Source organism: Papaver somniferum, unplaced genomic scaffold (assembly GCF_003573695.1).
Source record: "Papaver somniferum cultivar HN1 unplaced genomic scaffold, ASM357369v1 unplaced-scaffold_18, whole genome shotgun sequence".
NCBI lineage: Eukaryota > Viridiplantae > Streptophyta > Magnoliopsida > Ranunculales > Papaveraceae > Papaver > Papaver somniferum.
Genome location: NW_020627707.1, coordinates 9,392,154 through 9,400,151, shown reverse-complemented (window position 1 = coordinate 9,400,151; position 7,998 = coordinate 9,392,154). Strand labels below are relative to the sequence as shown.

At 40.8% G+C, this 7,998-nt stretch overlaps 1 pseudogene; it reads left to right on the top strand.

The window, feature by feature from the left end:
• The first annotated feature begins 5,659 nt into the window (after positions 1-5,659).
• LOC113337867 lies at positions 5,660-7,610 on the top strand (annotated as a pseudogene).
• Positions 7,611-7,998: the final 388 nt, after the last annotated feature.

The window sequence follows — 7,998 nt, the reverse complement described above, 5'->3', positions numbered from 1 at the left end:
TTACAAGGTTGAATAAACTGTTGCGAAACAATAGCAGAAAGCATCACGAAGGCGTAACAGTCATAATTGTTGCAGAAAGCATTGCCAAACCTTCTTCTTCATCACTGCACCAGATCCATCAGATCCACATCCATAGAATCTGATCCGTAGGATCTGTCCAGCCTTATATGCATAGCGATCCAGTGCTTCTCAAGCGCAGACTAATCAGTGTACAGTAAGCATCACGTCAGCGCCACATCAGAAGCAACTGTCCAGTCAACTTCGCCACATCAGCGCCACATCATCAGCATGGCGCCACGTCAGCAATACACTTGTTTATGAAACGACCCAATCGAAGACTGCCACGTCAGCACCCAACGTCCAATAGCAACGCCATGTCAGATGTATCTGCCCTGTCAGCAAACTGTGGAAGGTCATCACTGCCACGTACGCAGCAGGACGCGCACTTCGTTCAAATCTTGTTTCGCCAATAACTTCTTCGTTTTAAGTCCAAATTGAGTGATTTTTTGGCTCGTTGGAATCGCCTTTAGATCCCCTACAACATGAAAGCAAAAATTCCAGTGTTCGAGAAATTTTGATGTGCACTTGGAGCAGCAACATGATCGAGTTTGAGGTTCGTGGATAGCGACATGATCGAGTTCGAGGTTCGTGATAGCGACATGATCGAGTTCGAGGTTCGTGGATAGAGATATGGTCGAGAGTTCCAGATGAGGATTGCTTAGACCCTTCAATATTTAGCCTTACATCACATCGCAAGCACCTAAAGCCTCACCTTGCACGTGAGCACTCAAGTCTTGCTCTTATTGCAAGCATAAAATCTCGTCTTGCACGCGAGTATGAAAGACTTGCACCTTGGAAATCGCAAAGTCTCGTCTCGACCAAGAGCCCTATGCCCAGTATTGGTCCAAAGACTCGTACTCAACACAAGCAATACATCCAGCCTGCCCGAGCAGCGAGCGCTACAGCCTTGTTACGTTGCGAGCAAAAAGCCTTGCCCCAGCCGCAAGCACATTACACTCAAGACTCGACTATCTCTCGAGCATCACAAGTCCACCACGTGGCAAAAAGTCTCGCCTAGCACGTGAGCATTTTTTTTTTTTGCAGGTAATTACAGTTGGGGGCGTCTTGGTAATATCTCTAATCACGCTTGGGGGCGAGTTACGTCATCAACGGTCGACACATAAGGAAAAAGAATCTTCTTAACCACCAACAAGTTAGGGTTAAGAGGGGGCGATGTTTGTATCGTGTATTTTATACACGGAGAGCGCGTAATCAAGCCCGTCTAGCCGGCCCGTAACAAAAGGTTCTAGAAGTTTCCACATGCCTTGTTGCCCAAGTTGCTTGCATATCAAGTTTTTATTAGAATTAGGATTACATAAACACTATAAATACATGTATCATAAACCCTAAAGAGAGAGGGAATTATAGGTTAGCTAACCCAGGGAAAATTATTGTATCCTATAATCAATAAACTATTTTTTTCTGTTCTCCATGGATGTAGGCAACACTTTCCGAACCACGTAAATTCTTGTTTCCTTATTTATTTTTGATCGTATTTTAACCCTAATCATCATCAAATCAATCGTGTTTTGTGCCTAGAATTTATTTTGGGTACAAACATTGGCGCCGAATAAGGGGATTCGTGAAAACAATCGTATTTTTACCATTGAAAAAGTGTGGAAGAAATCATGCACGAGATTCCATGCAAAAATCAGCCAAACAAAGAAAAATTAGGGTTCTTGCGTAACTGTTGCGAAATTGAACAAACCGTTACGAAGTTGAACAAACCGTTGCGAGGATGAAGAACTGTTGCAAAACAGTTGAATAAACTGTTACAAGGTTGAATAAACTGTTGCGAAACAGTAGCAGAAAGCATCACAAAGGCGTAACAGTCATAATTGTTGCAAAAAGCGTTGCCAAACCTTCTTCTTCATCACTGCACCAGATCCGTCAGATCGACAACCATAGAATCTGATCCGTAGGATCTGTCCATCCTTCTATGCATTAGCGATCCAGTGCTACTGAAGCGCTGACTAATCAGTGTACAGTAAGCGTCACGTCAGCGCCACATCAGCAACAACTGTCCAGTCAACTTCGCCACGTCAGCGCCACATCATCAACATGTCGCCACGTCAGCATCGTTCGCCACGTCAGCAATACACTTGTTTCTGAAACGGCCCAATCGGAGATTGCCACGTTAGCACCCAATGTCCAGAAGCAACGCCACGTCAGTTGTATCTGCCCTGTCAGCACTGCCACGTGTGCAGCAGGACGCGCGTTTCGTTCAAATCTTGTTTTGCCAATAACTTCTTCGTTTGAAGTCCAAATTGAGTGATTTTTGGCTCGTTGGAATCGCCTTTAAATCCCTAACAACATGAAATCAAAAATTCCAGTGTTCGAGAAACTTTGATGTGCACTTGGAGCAGCAACATGATCGAGTTTGAGGTTCGTGGATATCGACATGATCGAGTTCGAGGTTCGTGATAGCGACATGATCGAGTTCGAGATTCGTGGATAGCGACATGGTCGAGAGTTCCAGATGAGGATTGCTTATACCCTTCAATATTTAGCGTTGCATCACATCGCAAGCACCTAAAGCCTCACCTTGCACGTGAGCACTCAAGTCTTACTCTTATCGCAAGCATAAAATCTCGTCTTGCACGCGAGTAAGAAAGAATTGCACCTTGGAAACCACAAAGTCTCGTCTCGACCACGAGCCCAATGCTCGGTATTGGTCCAAAGACTCGTACTCAACACAAGCAATACATCCATCCTTGCCCCAGCTGCAAGCACATTACACTCAAGACTCGACTAGCTCTCGAGCATCACAAGTCCACCACTTGGCAAAAAGTCTCTCCTAGCACGTGAGCATTTTTATTTTATTTTATTTTTTATTTTTTGCAGGTAATTACAGTTAGGGGCGTCTTGGTAATATCTCTACTCACGCTTAGGGGCGAGTTACGACATCAACGGTCGACTCATAAGGAAAAATAATCTTCTTAACCACCAACAAGTTGTAGGTTAAGAGGTGGCGATGTTTGTACCGTGTATTTTATACACGGAGAGCCCGTAATCAAGCCCGTCTAGCCGGCCCGTGACAGAAGGTTCTAGAAGTTTCTACATGCCTTGTTGCCCAAGTTGCTTGCATATCAAATTTTTATTAGAATTAGGGTTACATAAACACTATAAATACATGTATCCTAAACCCTGAAGAGAGATAGAATTATAGGTTAGCTAACCTAGGGAAAATTATTGTATCCTACAATCAATAAACTATTTTTCTCTGTTCTCCGTGGATGTAGACAACACTTATCGAACCACGTAAATTATTGTCTCCTTATTTATTTTTGATCGTCTTTTAACCCTAATCATTATCAAATCAATCGTGTTTTGTTCCTAGAATTTATTTTGGGTACAAACATTGGCGTCAACTAAGGGGAGACTAACAGTGATCAACAACGGTAACGGTTTATAATGGGCAGTTATATTTTTCTGTGTGCGTTCCTTAGAATTACTAATGATACCCCCGTCAGTTAATTATTCTAGTTAAAATCTGGTTAACATAGAAACTATAAAATTATTTTAAAGATTTGACACCTATACTCCTTCTTTGAAAATAATTAGGGCACCAATTATCATTAAGTCAACCGATTTTGAGAATTATAAGATTCCAATTGCGTTTTCAATCACCTATTTTTCTCAATTGCCAAACAGCCTGAAAAAGTGTTATAGCATGAAATATGATGTTAAGAGAAATATTGACATCAATCCACGTGATCTTTTCTTAAAAAAGAAGAAGATCTGTATTTATATATTAATAGTTTCATAAGGGTTTACGTACACTCGATCAAGTGTTGCAAACCCCTTTGGTTACTTCAATTAATATTGAGTGGATTTAAAAGTATTGTAATTGATAATCTTGATAATGCTTTTTCAATTTGAAGTTATCAAAATTACAATATATAAGACTCGTGAAAGATTGGGCAAAAACCATTTGTTTTTGTAAGATAGATGCAAATGCTACAAACCCTAATTTCTCTGTTGATTCCTATGTTTTAGAACTCAAAATAGCTTGAAACTTAAGGATTTATAAGAAAAATATTTATAATTCGAGGGGCCATAGAAAAATTAATTAAGACAAAAACCCAGGTATCACCAGGTATCAAGTGCAATATTGGAGTTTTCGTTCATGTCTTTTAATATAGGTTTAATTGTTCACCAGACATCACCATTAACTTGGTTGCAATGCCATCAGTCTGATCAAATGATCGGGCATTACCATTAACCTAGAAACATCTTATCTAAACTGAAGTTGCCAAGTTGTTCTTTTTATACGGACAATGGAGATGTTCCAAAAGTCATACTCTGATGGTTATCGGCTGTTTCACCACCTCGATATGTTGCATGCTTCTGAGAAAGCCTCAAATATGCTGCCACGTTTGAGTCCAGAGTTTGATACTTGAGCTCCAGCTGCCTTATCACTAGCTGAGCCTGAGAGTCACTAGTGAGTCGTGCCTCTGAGATGCCCAATGAGCTGCAATGCATGTATACAACCCCTTACTACTCTACTATGTTGTTGGCAGTGGCGGAGCTACCATGAAGCAAGGGTGTGCAGTTGCGACCCCTTGCTTTTACAAATATCCACTAATATGCTTAGTTATCCAAGCCCACAGAGACATTTGCTCCCCCAAAGCCCTACTAAACTGCTTTCAGTGAATACACAACACACTCCATAGGTTATGAGTTGTTGAATAAACGTGTAGATGATGCTAAAGTTGGCTCAATCGATGAATGTTATGCTAAATTGTTGTGTTCTTGTAATGGTTTGGTTAGCTTAAGATTTGGGAATAATCAAGGATTTCTCTTTGGAATCCAACCATAAGATAATACAAGGAGCTACCACAACCACCAACGAGTCAATATTTGACTGATCTTTTATCTTCTTTGGGTTATGACTACAAGATTAACCATTGTAAGTTTGTAATTATAGTAGGGAGAATTGAACGAGTGGCGTAACGAAATCCTATGCTGAATTAGTAGATGAGGTTATGCTCAATGTAGGGAAGAGCATTAAAAAAAGAAGAAATATATTGCCGATTTACTGGTTTCGCTAGGTTATATGATCGCAAAAACCAGCTCTAGATATTAGTTATTCTTCATAATTAGTGTGTTTTTAAATCTGGTTGGCCTTTTATTCTTAATCAAATTTTTGGTTATAATTGATGTTTTGTTTAGTAGCTTTTTGTATCCAAATACAAACTGAAGTTTGCTTCTTTGTGCAATAGAATTTTTCGTTTTTGCTACATCATTTTGTTGTGTATTATTCTGTTTGCTACCCTGACTTGAAATCCTGGATTCGCCGCTGGTTGTTGGTGCATTATCCCAACTCCAACCTGAATGCGTGGATCATCCTATCCCCCTCTTAAAGTTGTGAGGACGATTCCCATACCTGCTCCCTCTTTATTTTCGGATCTGAACCCGTACATATTAGTGCCAGCTGAGTTGTTCTACTTTGCTGTTGCTCGGGCCCGTGCCAACACGCACCGATCTAGATGCTGGCGGTGGCCCACATCAGTTAATAAAATCAACGGTGGAAACTAAATCTTCGTAAATGCATTTAACGGCAGAAAAAGACATCCCAAGGGTTTATAATGAGTGAGGCCTCACATTTTCTCTGTCTCTCCATCTAGGTTTTGTGAAAAAGCTCTGTGCCGCGGAGCTTATCTAATCGCCGTTTCAGGTTAGGGTTTATGATCCTTCAGTCCTCCTTCGATTATCATCATGTTTGTAGTTTGTAATTGCTTTGTAATTCTCTGATTATTTTGTATGATTCGTGAAATCTTGTTTGTTTTGAGATCGTAAAAGCGATTGTATGTTTAGGTATATGAGTGATAACGTGATATTGTTTCTTTGTTGATTTTGTTGAATTTCGATTTCTGTTACTAGTTATTTTAGATCTGTAGATTATCATGTTTAATTTCTCTGATGGTTTTGTAAATTAGGCTACAAGTCCTATCTGGTGATGTTAGAATCTTGTGCCAGGGAATTTAGTTGAATTGCTTGTTTACGAGTATTTTTGTATTTTTGTTAGTTGGTTAATCTATGATAAAGTAAGTTTTTTGTTTAATTGTTTGGTTTGTTGATATGTTGTGCAGTTAATTTCTAAGAATTCAATATGGGTAAGGAGAAAGTTCATATCAACATTGTTGTCATTGGACATGTCGACTCTGGGAAATCGACCACCACCGATCACTTGATCTACAAGCTTGGAGGTATTGACAAGCGTGTTATTGAAAGATTCGAGAAGGAGGCTGCTGAGATGAACAAGAGGTCATTACCATTGATATTGCCTTGTGGAAGTTTGAGACCACCAAGTACTACTGTACAGTTATTGATGCTCCTGGACATCGTGACTTTATCAAAAACATGATTACTGGTACTTCTCAGGCTGATTGTGCCGTCCTCATTATCGATTCTACCACTGGAGGTTTTGAGGCTGGTATCTCGAAGGATGGTCAGACTCGTGAGCACGCTCTTCTTGCTTTCACCCTTGGTGTCAAGCAGATGATCTGTTGTTGTAACAAGGTATACCTTTCTCACAGTTCTTTTCGTGTCTATAAAATTTAGACTTTCCAATGCTGTTTATCCTTCCCGTGGCTAACTATTATTTCGTGTTTGTGTTTGTAGATGGATGCCACCACCCCCAAGTACTCGAAGGCTAGGTACGATGAAATTGTGAAGGAGGTCTCATCTTACTTGAAGAAGGTTGGATACAACCCAGACAAAATTGCCTTTGTTCCTATCTCTGGATTTGAGGGAGACAACATGATTGAGAGGTCCACCAACCTTGACTGGTACAAGGGACCAACTCTCCTTGAGGCTCTTTGACAATATCTCTGAGCCAAAGAGACCCTCAGACAAGCCCCTTCGTCTTCCACTTCAGGATGTTTACAAGATTGGAGGTATTGGAACTGTGCCAGTGGGACGTGTTGAAACTGGATTCATCAAGCCTGGTATGGTTGTAACTTTTGGACCCACCGGGTTGACCACTGAAGTTAAGTCTGTGGAGATGCACCACGAAGCCCTTCAAGAAGCTCTTCCAGGAGACAATGTTGGGTTCAATGTCAAGAATGTTGCAGTGAAGGATCTCAAGCGTGGTTTCGTCGCCTCCAACTCCAAGGATGACCCTGCCAGGGAAGCTGCCAACTTCACCTCCCAGGGAGCGTCCACAGTGGGCGATTAAACCCAAATATTTGGTCTTTTGAACAGACGTAGTGGAACGTACAATCGATCAAATTTTGATCGACGACTAAAACCAACCCAGAGTATATTTGGTCTGGGACCAAGACTAAACCCAAATATAGTCGAGCGTTGGTATATTCCACGTCCCACCACCAGGCGGACGTATAGTACACGTCCCACACCAGGCGGACGTATAGTCCGCGCCCCACATCAGGCGTTGGTATAGTCTACGCTCCACATTGGGCGTACGCAAAGTCGACGCCCCATTTTTTTTTTTAATTTTGTATGGGGCGGGCATTATACCCCGCCCCATTCTTTATAAATTCAAATTGCATGGGGCGGGCTTAATACCTTCGCCCCATTTTTTCTATTTCTTTTTTATTATTTTTTTTTTTGAATCTTTCTTACCCGGGCGAACGTATAGTCCACGCCCCACACTTGGTGAACGCATAATGTATGTCTGACCAAATTTAGTCTTTCCACAGTAGCGTCACACACCAGACTAAACCCAAAATTTGGTATTTTTTTCGAGAAAATTTTTGATGGGGGCGTTTTCTGATGGGGGTATGGGGGACAAATAAGGTGCTGACATGTGTCATTCTTTTTCACATATCATATTTCCAAAAATACCAAACGTAAAATTTAAGCAATTAAGATAGAGAAGATTTTCTCCAAAAATACATGTTCTTTATATTTTTGGCAACAAAATTTGTTGTAAGCAATTAATAGGAAATACATGTGTCAGCATCTTATTTG